Genomic DNA, 11,875 nt, shown 5'->3' on the forward strand with positions numbered 1-11,875 from the left:
AAACAGACAAGGTCCCAGACCTCATGGAGCATTCACTCTCATCTCAACAAGAAAATGGACTCCATCAGGAAAGAGAGCATCAAATACCATTTCGTATCTCCCATGGTGCTTTGCACAAAATAGACAATAGGTGTTTGTGAGGGAATTATAATAAGTGGAAGAATGAAGACAGATTTTGAAAATCTTTCACTCCTGGGCAAAGAAAATAATTATGCAGACAAGCCAATTGTATTCTACTGAGAAGATCTGGAATCTAGTACTCAAACATTTCTTAAAAGTCAACTCCTTGGTAATTGAAAATATAATGAATTACACAAACTTTCCACTGCCCCATGCCTTGTTTTGGCCACGAGGCAGAGGAATGTGTGGCATGGAGCACACTTCTGGACTGTGATGTTCAGCCAGGTGAGCCCAGACCATCTTGGGTTTCATGGCCGTTCAGTCTGGAGCATCTGACTACCAATTGGAAGGCTTGGCTTTGTGCTGGGGCTTAGAGCCACAGGAGGTAAGCCGGTGGCCAGAGTGACTGCAGGAGGCCAGGCAGGCCCAGGGATGCCTCACTAAGGAGTTTCACTCCTTTAAGCCTTGAGTTGCTATTAAAACACGTGTTCCTCTAGGACAGTTAGCAATTCAGGCTATTTAACTTTTATTCACTCTTCACAGTAAATAAGAATCAGATATTTTCTTTTTTTAAAAAAAGAACTGCAGTAATTTTTAGTCTGATTATAAAAATATGTTTTGTTCATTGAAAGAAACCAAAGCTATAACTTTACGTGCATTCACACAATCTTTCTAAAGAGCAAGTTTTGAGAATAGTGGAGAGACTTAGAAGGAGCTTGCAACACCATTAGCCTAGGAAGTCAGGAGACCTGGGTTCTAGTTTTAACTGCAATTAAGTAGTTGGCTGAATTTAAAAAAGTGAAATAACATATCTGGACCCCAGTTTCCAATCTATAAAATGATAGTGCTGAGGTGCTCCTTCTAACTCTCATTTTTTTTAAGTATTTATTAAATAATCACCCACTGTATGCCTGTCTCTTTCAGATAGTATTTAAAACAACCTTGTATGATACTTACATTTTTTCTTTTTGCTGAGGAAGATTGACCCTGAGCTAACATCTGTTGCCAATCTACCTCTTTTTGCTTAAGGAAGATGGTCCCTGAGCTAACATCTATGCCAATCTTCCTCCATTTTGTATGTGGGTCACTGCCACAGCATGGTCGCTGACAAGTGGTGTAGGTCCATGCCCGGGAACTGAACTCAGGCCTCCAAAGTGGAGCACACTGAACTTAACCACTAGGCCACGGGGCCAGCCCCAGTAGTTACATTTTATAATGAGGAAATTAAAGGTCAGAGAAGCTCATTTATTTACCCAAAGCTATAGGATATGGGGCAAAGGTGTGATTTAAAGGTATCTCCTGACTCTAAGCCATATCCTCTTCCTACCAAACTATGGCTGCCTTTAATTTACTAGAGTGTAAAATGTCTCTGAGTTGGAGAAGAAAGAATCACCCTGACAACAAAATCTCATTGTCTTCTTGACCCTTTTGCCTAAGATTGATTCTGCTCTGTCACTTACCTGTAGGAAATTCTCTATGTTTTACATTTATAAGGTGAATAGTTTAAAAAGTTGAGTCTTACCTAGAAAAGGTATCTGAGTTTCCTGGAATGGACATTCAGAAGATGTGCTCTCAGATAAAGAAGTCTTTGTCTTCTTTCCACCTGTGTCCCATTGACTGTGGAGAAATGTCAGAAAATAAGATGGTATGTAGGTCAAGCCCAAACGTAACAAACTCCCAAGGACTATCAGACACATCCATCGTTGTGCTAGTCATACCCACACTCTAGCAAAAGTAAGCCATCCATTCATTCTCCCTGCTGAAGGGATATCTCCCTTAGTGACCACCCATGTTTGGGCTTGGGGCAAAGACCCACCCCATGGCCAGCCAATCCATAGACTGTTCCTTGGGCTAAGATGTGGCATGGCCAATAAATGCTTACCCAAACAGACTAGAACACCTCTAGGAATCTGAATAGTGAAATACAGAAAAAGCAGGTTGTTTGACAGCCATAGAGAAGACACTGGATGCGTTGTGTCTTCATATTAAAGCTGGTCGCCCGGAGTGAAATTAATAGACTCCCACTTCTGAGGGTCCCAGACTTGTCTTGGATTCCAAAGCATTTCCCAGGTCCTATTCCATTTTCTGTGGAGACTGTTCTGCCATGAACCTTGCTCTTGGGTTTCCGAGAGACTATCTTCCTCAAGAATAAATGTATACTGCTACAGTAAAATTTTTTTCATTATTGAAATAGGTGACGCTCTAGTCTTTACAACCAAAAGAGCTGAATAAACCTTTGCACAATTATTTTGTTGTCTTATATGTACTAAATTACATTTATTAGAATGTAATTCTATTTAGTAAATAAATTCTATTTAGTAGAAGTAAACTATTTTGTTATACTATATACCACTAAATTCTACTATGTCAAATAGGAATGAAATTAGTAAGGATTTAGCATCTGATATGCTGATTCCAAGGCCTGATTTATAATTTCTGCATTATATTGCCTGTCATTCTTTTGCCTGCTCTGAATGGCCCAATTATAATCATTGAGAATATTGAGAATTCAGTAGGACCTACCAAGAAGAGACACCTGGTCCTATGACTTAAGTATCAGCCCAAAGACTACTTTCTTCTAAAACCAATTCCATATCCTCTGGGAGCAAATTTTAAGCTTTTGGTTTTAATCCACCCATAATCTCTATGCCATTAAGAAGCAGGATTTTAAAAAATGTGATGAAACTATATGTAGAAATATGCATATTGATTATTTATGAAAATAATGAATGTTCTCACAGTAGGTCAAGCAAGCTTCTCTTTAGAGAAATTCTTTGGCCTATAAAGTTGAGCCAAAAGGTTTCCAACCTCTGACTTATTTGAGGCACTCAGCCCTGTGGATTTCATTTCCATCAACATTAATGAGTTCTGCATGCCTTAGAAAAGAACAAAGCACTTGGTTCTTTCCCTGAATTCTGACTCAATTCCCTGACTGCATCTAGCTCATCTGATGCTCCTAGGAATCCTTCCTCACACAGTTTAATTTAATGTTAACATTTCCTTCGTTGATTCATTAACTGCCCTCCAGTTAACCAATGAACCCCAAAAGAGGTCTCCAGTTGCTCTGCAAGAGTGATGAGCAATTCTCACCCAGCACTTCAGCCAACAAAAACGTTGGGCCATTTTATAAGTAACAGAAGTCCCAGAAGGCCACACGGTTCCATGGCATAATATATGCAGAAAAATAATAAAAAGTTTTATGGCCCTGGAAAAGCCAACCAGTCTCAGTAATGCCCCAAGGCAGGTAAAGCGGGTGTGTCCTCACTCAGCCTCATGCCTGGACAACTTTAATCAAGAGCACTTAGGCTGGAGGTGCATGGTCTACAAATATAAAAACAATCCTGGATTTGGGGTAACCACTTACACTAGGTTCTGTCTCAGTGCATTTGTGTCTATTGGTATCCTATCTAAGAAATCAAGGGAATTATTTATTTGAAGAACGAAAGCCAAGTTATTTTAATGAATGGGATATTTTTATGCCCTTGGCAAGCCAAGAAATTTACATTCCATTTTCCATTGGGAAAGAAACAGGACATTTGCCAATAGAAGTGCAGTTGGATATTAGCCTCTGATAGCTGACTTCCATCCAGTCCAAGTGTTCCTTGAAAAGCTCTCCCTATTCCCTGATAACTTCCCTGTCCATATACTACATGAAAAATGTACACAGGGATATTATCAGAAAGTGGAGAAGCCTTTTCAAAAGTCACCATTTCATTATGGACCACTTTAGATGGTCAATACTTTCACCAAGCAGGAGATGCTGGGTTTGGCAGCCCCTAGAAATAGAGTGAAGAACCAGAGGTGGAGGAGGATGATCCAAGCAATTTAAGAAATCTTCCTGCCAAGAATCACTTAGGACATTTACTCACTTATTGAAATTTCAATGTTTGTGTAAACTTCCTTAATATATAGATTTGCTCAGGCTGAGGTCGAACCACAAACCTCCTGTCCTAGGTGATATTTGGCATTCCCAAAATAGCATGGAGTGCCCAGAAGGCAAAGTCTGTCTTTTCTTTCTTTTTTTTTTTCTTTTTTGCTGAGGAAGATTCGACCTGAGCTAACATCCACTGCCAATCTTTCCCTTTTTGTATGTGAGCCGCTGCCACAGCATGGCCACTGACAGACAAGTGGTGTAGGTCCATGCCTGGGAACCGAACACAAGCCACCGAAGTGGAGTGTACTGAACTTAACCAGTAGGCCACTGGGGCTGGCCCAAAAGTCTATCTTTTATCAAACATTCATCACTTTGCTTTAGCATTTATATAACTATATGGGTGTATTCGAAATACATATGTGTGATACATATGTATATATACATAATATATATATTACATAATATATAATATATATGTATTGATATATACATTGTATATGTATATATATTCCTAATACACACACATATTCTATATATACAAACATATATTATATATATATTCCTAATACATACATATATAGTTTTTTCCTCACTGAACTCTAAGGTAATCACCACTCAAAATATAATTTCTTACAGATTCTGTTTAGTTTCCTAAGATTTCTTGATCCTACAAACATTGATCTGGTCCAGGAAATTACACTGGCTAGATGCCTTCATGAAACTTTGACTGGATTTCAAAATAAATTCTATTTCTTCAGGAAAAGAAAGATGTGAGGTCTTTGTGAGAAGACAAAAAGATCTAAGTGATTCAAAACTATCCTTACTGCCTGAAGGTAAAAAGGCATATGTATCCCAAATGTTGATGTTGTCATACTAGTTCTATCCATATTCCTAAACTGTATAAAAATTCACCTATGGTCCAGGCAGCTATAAGCTAATCATTCATTTGATAGCATGCTCTGTTCTCACCCAGACGCATTTGTGTTAGTGAATCAAGAAGTCTTACATTTTTCCTGATGGCTTCAGTTGAATGATTTCATCCAGGCAAGCTGCCTCTTCTTTTTAGTTCTAATCCTTCTCTGTGAGTATTCCTACACCAGGGGAAAAATACGTTTTTGATTTTACAAAGAAACATTACCTAAAATTGAGGTTTTCCTAGTAACAGTGCCTTCAGATTTATAGACCACCTTTGCTTTCTTGGGAAAAAAAGCAACAAAACATGTGCAAACATCACTTTCATCCACCACAGAAAACTCTACCTTTCCCCTTGAAAAAAAACGCCACCTTTGAGCTGTCAACAGTATTTCCCACAATCCCTTACACTTTCCCTCCAGATCTTTTTTCAAAGTCTAACTTAATTCATCACAATTTAACTTGAGATTGTGGCAATCAGATTCTAGGAGGATGTGACTATAACAAATGAAGACATTAATTTTAAAATGCATAAATAGATATACAAATAAACCCATTAAGTCTCTCAACTGTGTTGGTATACTCATTACTGAATAACATATCCATTGACGTGGTAAATAACCTATATTGTGTTAGTTACATCATTACATAGAATTCATCTGTTTAGAGCAGCACTGTCCACTAGAAACATAGTATGATGCACAAATGTAATTTAAATTTTCCCATTTTACGTTCAAAAAGGAAAAAAAATTGAAATTTAATTTAATAATGTTTTATTTAACCTAATATATCTAAAATAGTATTTCAACATGTGATCAATATTAAAAAATTATTCATGAGATAGTTTACACTCTTCTTTGTAAAATTCATGGTGTATTTTACACCTGCAGCACATCTCATTTCACACTGGTGCATTTCCAGTGCCCAGTAGCCCCAGGTGGGGTGGACATTGCAGACCTAAAGGCTGATGGGTGTTAAGGGACTGGGCAAGCACTGTATGCTCACGACCAGCTCTCCCATCTTTTGATGTGCCAGTATATGTCAGAAGTTTCATTTAGCCAGACTTTTACATTCATCATGCTTGTTTCTTTAAAGATTTGAAAACTAGTGTCCCAAGTTTAAATTGCTTTTAATTAGTATTTGTTGTAACATGTTAAGAAAATAAAATCAGCGGTGATTGATGTATTATTTTCCTATTACTGCTGTAACAAACTACTACAAACTTAGAGGCTTAAAACAACACAATTTGGGCAGGCCCCGTGGCTTAGCGGTTAAGTGCGTGCGCTCCGCTGCTGGCAGTCCGGGTTCGGATCCCGGGCGCGCACAGACGCACCGCTTCTCTGGCCATGCTGAGGCTGCGCCCCACATACAGCAACTAGAAGGTTGTGCAGCTATGACATACAACTATGTACTGGGGCTTTGGGGGAAAAATAAATACATAAAATCTTAAAAAAAAAACACACACACAATTTATTATCTTACAATTCAGGAGATCAGAAGTCTAAAATGCATTGGCAGGGCTGCATTCCCTCTGGAGGCTCCAGGGGAGAACCATCTCCTCACCTTTTCCTGCTTCTAGAGGCCATTCCTTGACTCCTCCCCTCCCTCTATCTTCAAAAGCAGCAGCATAGCATCTTCAAATCGCTCTCTCTCTCTCTCTGTCTCTCTCTCTCTCTGACCTTGCTTCCATCATCACATCTCCTACGCTTACTCTAACTCTGCTCCCTGCCTCTTAGAAGGAACTGTATGATTACATGGAGTCCATCTGGCTAATCCAGGCTACTCTCACTCCGTGAAGATCATTAATTTAATCACATATGCAAAGTCCCTTTTGCCAGGTAAGGTAACATAATCACGGATTCTGGGGATTAGGATGTGGATATCTTTGGGGCACCATTATTCTGTCTACCACAATTGAATATGACTAGCTCAGGTTTATAGGTAAAATTCCGTCACAACACATTTAGTTACGACATAGATCTACATGTGATAAAAACTGGCTATGTCCTAGACGAAGTCTTACTTGTTTCAAGCAATATTTCATAACAATAAAAATGTAGTACAATAAATATTAGACATATGCTTGGCCTTTGTTTTTAATAAGTAGGATTTGAAATTTCCAGAATTAATTTAAGCTGGAAGTTTGTACCTTTTTACCACCTTCACCCAATTCAAAAGGTACAAAAACATCAAAACATATAAACTTCCACATTATAAGATAAATAAGTCCCAAGGATGTAACGTACAGCATGATGACTATAGTTAACAATACCATATTATATATTTGAAACTTGCTAAGAGTAGATGTTAAAAGTTCTTAACACAAGGAAAAGAAAATTATGACTAGGTGAGGTGATGGATGTTAACTAAACTTATTGTGGTCATCATTTCACTATATATACATATATCAAGTCATTATGTTGTATACTATAAACATATACAACGTTATATGTCAATTATATCTCAATAAAACTGGGAAAAGAAGAAGGAATTTAAATATATGCTCTGATGACTTAGGGAAAGTCAAGATAATAGGTACATGAGTTAAGGCTGGAGAGAAAGACACTCCAGGTGCGTATTACCTAGTTTAAGCTTCTTTTCCAAATTTTCCAGGGCAAATTTCACTCTCATGACCAAGTAATTAGTGCCACACCTACCATGAGTAGGCCATAAAGGTCTACTTTCTCACAAGAATGTAGTAGTCTTGATAGGAACACTACTCTTTGCTAAATTTATGTCATGAAGCAGAAAATATTTTAAATCAAATCAACAAAAATTTAATGAGAATATTATGGGGAAGGCATAGTGCCCAGCTCAGAACATTCCATAATTTAAATTATAAATTCGACTTTCTCAAGAATAACAACTTCTTTTAAAATTTCCCTTCATTAGCAAATCAGTACACACAAAATGATAATTTGGCTTATAAACTGTTAGTTGATCTCACTGGAATGCTGCCCTTTTAATGCTGTCTCTTCAACTTAACCTTCTTCTGAGGTTCTATTAATACACTAAGAGAGAGTATTGAGGCAATAATTGAAATTTTAGAACATGTGTTTCCGAACTACCTGGACCACCATCTGAATTACCCACTGCACCTTTCTCATGCACTCAGCCTCCAAGTCAATTGTCCTTGGGGGATGTCCTAGTCAGCTTGGGTTGCCATACAAAATACTTGAACAACAGACATTTATTTCTCACAGTTCTGGAGGGTGGAAGTCCAAGATCAGGGTGCCAGCATGGTTGAGTTCTGGCGAGAGCTCTCTTTCTGGCTTACAGATGGCCCCTTCTCACCATGTGCTCACATGGCAGAGAGAGAGAGACAGTAAACTCTCTGATGCCTCTTCTTATAAGGACACTCATCCCACCATGAGGGCCTGCCCTCTTCTGACCTCATCTGAACCTAATTATCTCTCAAAGGCCTCATCTCCAAACACCATCACATTGAGTGTTATGGCTTCAATGTAAGAATTTCATGGAGCATACGATTTAGTCCATAGGAAGGAATACACAGGATGTGGGAAGAGAAGCATCTCAGATCATGCTCTGGCAAACCTGATCAAAGTCAGCCCACTTCTAGTCATCCTCCAGCTCTCCTGGGGGCTTCTCCCAGATGCCACCTGGCTGGGGACAAAGAGTACTTCTGAAACTTCTGATTACTTCTGAAAGTTCATTTCTCAGGGTCTCTAATGTGGCTTCAATGTGAACCCCCAAAGGGTGTTTTCTACCCAAAATTGTAGCTTTGCAGTTAAACAATTACATTTTTTAAATGCTGTCTATGGAGATTGAGTTTTCTTGAATTGATGTCTCTAAGGAGAAGCCAAATGCCTAGGTAGGAATATGACTTTCTTGCCTAATCTTACTTTTTAAAATATTTTTTTTCTTGAAATAGAAATGGAGAGGGTAAAGTTTTCATAAGCCAGGAGAAAGATTCAGCTTATGATTGCTAAACTAAAATATCACTGTGCTGAAAAGAGAAGTGAATGATGAGTATCAATGATAATCATTTTCATGAAAATTCAGTTTCAGAAAGACACTGAATTTCACTCATGATTTATCTTTAAAAAAAAGAATGTAATCATTAACCACAGAGATTAACTGGAAAGGTTGTCTATTCTGTGCTTTATTCTGTATAAATGCAATGTAATTATGACTTCTGTTGTGAATTTCAGCAAAGCATGATTTAATAGTACAGCAAGGGTGCCATTAAAATGTGAATATTAACTTTCCAATAATTTCTAGAAATTGAAATGGAATCTATTTGGCAATAACATGACATTTTGACACCAATGAAAATATTTTATGTAGTTATGTAAGCGATAAAAATAAATGCTTTATAAAAATTTATCCAGAAGGACTTATAACTAGGAAAAACAATCATAATTAACAAGATTTCATAAAGTACGCAGCAGCCAAAGATAACTTTTAGACCAGCTGAAGGTGATGAGGTCATTGCTGGTCCTAAGTTCTTAAGATCTGACCACCTGTAGAGATTATTTTAAAAGCATTTAAAAGAATTAATTTTCCAACTATAGACAGGCTGAGAGAGTCTCCTTTTATGTGACTTTCTATTGTGCCAAACTAATGGAATCGAAGGCACATTTCAGCTTTTCAAGCAGCTGTTCCTATGGTGCAGGAGTAAATGTGTAAACCCTACCAGTACCAGCTGGAAAAAAGACATGAATTTACTGCTTCTCAATGCATCATGGAGCCTAGATTTTGTTTCCAGGATAGAAGGTGTCCAAAGCAACCAAATTTAAGAAGAAGGTTGTGAAATTATCCAATGGATGAGTAACCATCTTGACAATTCAACTGGCTGATGCAAACAAAGCCATACTCTCAGGTCACCATAATGCTTACTGTACTGTCTGTGCAGTATTGGAGGGATTCTTTTCCACATTTTTAACAAAGATCATTATAGCATGAGAATATAAACAACAGCAACACCAGAAGAACAAAAAGCAATTTTGTCAAGTATATACAAACATTTTGTTCTCAATATGGACATCACTGGTCACTAAATTTATAAGGCCTACTGAGGATTTTTAAGTCAAATAATAATTATGGGCGCCAGCCTAGTGGCATATCGGTTAAGTTCGCACACTCCACTTTGGCGGCCTGGGGTTTGCGCATTTGGATCCCGGGCGCGGACCCACGCACCGCTTATCAAGCTGTGCTGTGGCAGGTGTCCCACATAAAGTAGAGGAAGACGGGCATGGATCTTAGCCCAGGGCCAATCTTCCTCAGCAAAAAGAGGAGGATTGGCAACAGATGTTAGCTTAGGGCTAATCTTCCTCACACAAAAATAATAATAATAATAATTATGATAATAGTGATAATAATAGAAGTCATTTTACTAACTATAACATGCTTCTCTTTTGACTCTACTCTTAAATATAATTTTAGTAAACATATTTAAAATTACACTTCCAAGTCTAATCAATAACAAAAAATATTTTTAGTATGTCATAGTCGTTTTTTTTAATAGACTTTATTTTTTAAAGCAGTTTTACATTCACAGCAAAATCTCATATACCCACTCCCCCTCCAAACACACACACAGCCTCCCCCACTATCAACATCACTACCAGAGTAGTACATTTGTTACAATCAGTGAACCTATATTGACACATCATCACCCAAAGTCCATAGTTACATTAGGGTTCACACTTGGTGTTGTACCTTCTATAGGTTTTGACAAATGTATAATGAGATGTATCCACCATTATAGTACCATACAGAATGTTTCACCTCCCTAAAAATCCTCTGTGCTCCACTTATTCATCCCTCCCTCCCCACTAACCCCTGATAACTACTGATCTTTTCACTGTCTCTATAGTTTTGCCTTTTCCAGAATGTCATATAGTTGTAATCAGACCATATATAGCCTTTTCAGATTGGTCTCTTTCACTTAATACTATGCATGTAAGTTTCCTCCATATCTTTTCATGGCTTGATGGTTCATTTTTTTTAGAGCTGAATAATATTCTATTGTCTGAATGTGTCACAGTTTATTTATCCATTCACCTACTAAAAGAAATCTTGGTTGCTTTCAAGTTTTGGCAATTATGAATAAAGCTGCTATAAACAACCATGTGCAGGTTTTTGTGTGGACATAAGTTGTCAATTCTGTGGGGTAAATACCAAGGAGCATAATTACTGGATCTTAGGGTAAGAGTATGTTTAGTTTTGTAAGAAACTGCCAAACTATCTTCCAAAGTGGCTGTACCATTTTGCATTCCCATCAGCCATGGAGGAGAGTTCCTAATGCTCCACATCCTCACCAGCCATTTGGTGGTGTCAGTGTTTCGGATTTTGGCCATTCTAATAGATGTGTAGTCGTATCTTATTGTTGTTTCAATTTGAGATTTCCTAATGACATATAATGTGAATATCTTTTCATATGCTTGTTTGCAATCTGTATATCTTCTCTGATGAGGTGACTGTTCAGATCTTTTGCCCATTTTTTAATCAGGTTGTTTGTTTCCTTATGCTGAGTTTTAAGAGTTCTTCATGTATTTTGGATAACAGTCCTTTGTCGGATGTGTCTTTTGCAAATATTTTCTTCCAGTCTGTGTCATAGTGTTTTAAATGTAACCTTGAAGTGCTGATGCTTTATGGAAACAACAAACATTTGGAAAGAATTCTTTGGGTGCAAAGCTTTAGAACCATTTTTGAAGATGCACTGAAAATAATCTATCTGAGGTTCATGCATTATTGCATTAACTACTAAACTATGGTGGAATTATCTGAAATCCCCTACTGAATCCCCTTATATCAAGAGGACACTTGGAATCTAGTCAAGACTGTTGCCACCCTTGAGTGTCATGAAGAGAGGCAGCTGCAACTTGTGGTTTCTATTAAAAGGCAAGCCAGGCTTAGATGAGACAAGAACCTGCTAAACATCTCTTGCCAGAAAAAAAGGAAGGATATTATCTCTTATGCTGCAAGAGGCTTGAACCACAGCCT

General features: G+C 37.8%; 1 long non-coding RNA gene across 2 annotated transcripts in view; it reads right to left on the minus strand.

Annotated features, from left to right (window-relative positions):
* The window catches only part of LOC131393010 (uncharacterized), a 96,287-nt gene extending 91,204 nt beyond the window's left edge, over positions 1 to 5,083 (minus strand). For both annotated transcript variants that reach the window (XR_009215829.1, XR_009215828.1), the window contains exons 1-2: positions 5,001 to 5,083; positions 1,643 to 1,737 (exon numbers count right to left, since the gene is read on the minus strand). This is a non-coding gene — a long non-coding RNA (uncharacterized LOC131393010). The remainder of the gene's footprint in view (positions 1 to 1,642; positions 1,738 to 5,000) is intronic.
* Positions 5,084 to 11,875: the final 6,792 nt, after the last annotated feature.

The sequence above is a fragment of the Diceros bicornis genome, chromosome 27 (assembly GCF_020826845.1).
Source record: "Diceros bicornis minor isolate mBicDic1 chromosome 27, mDicBic1.mat.cur, whole genome shotgun sequence".
Lineage (NCBI taxonomy): Eukaryota > Metazoa > Chordata > Mammalia > Perissodactyla > Rhinocerotidae > Diceros > Diceros bicornis.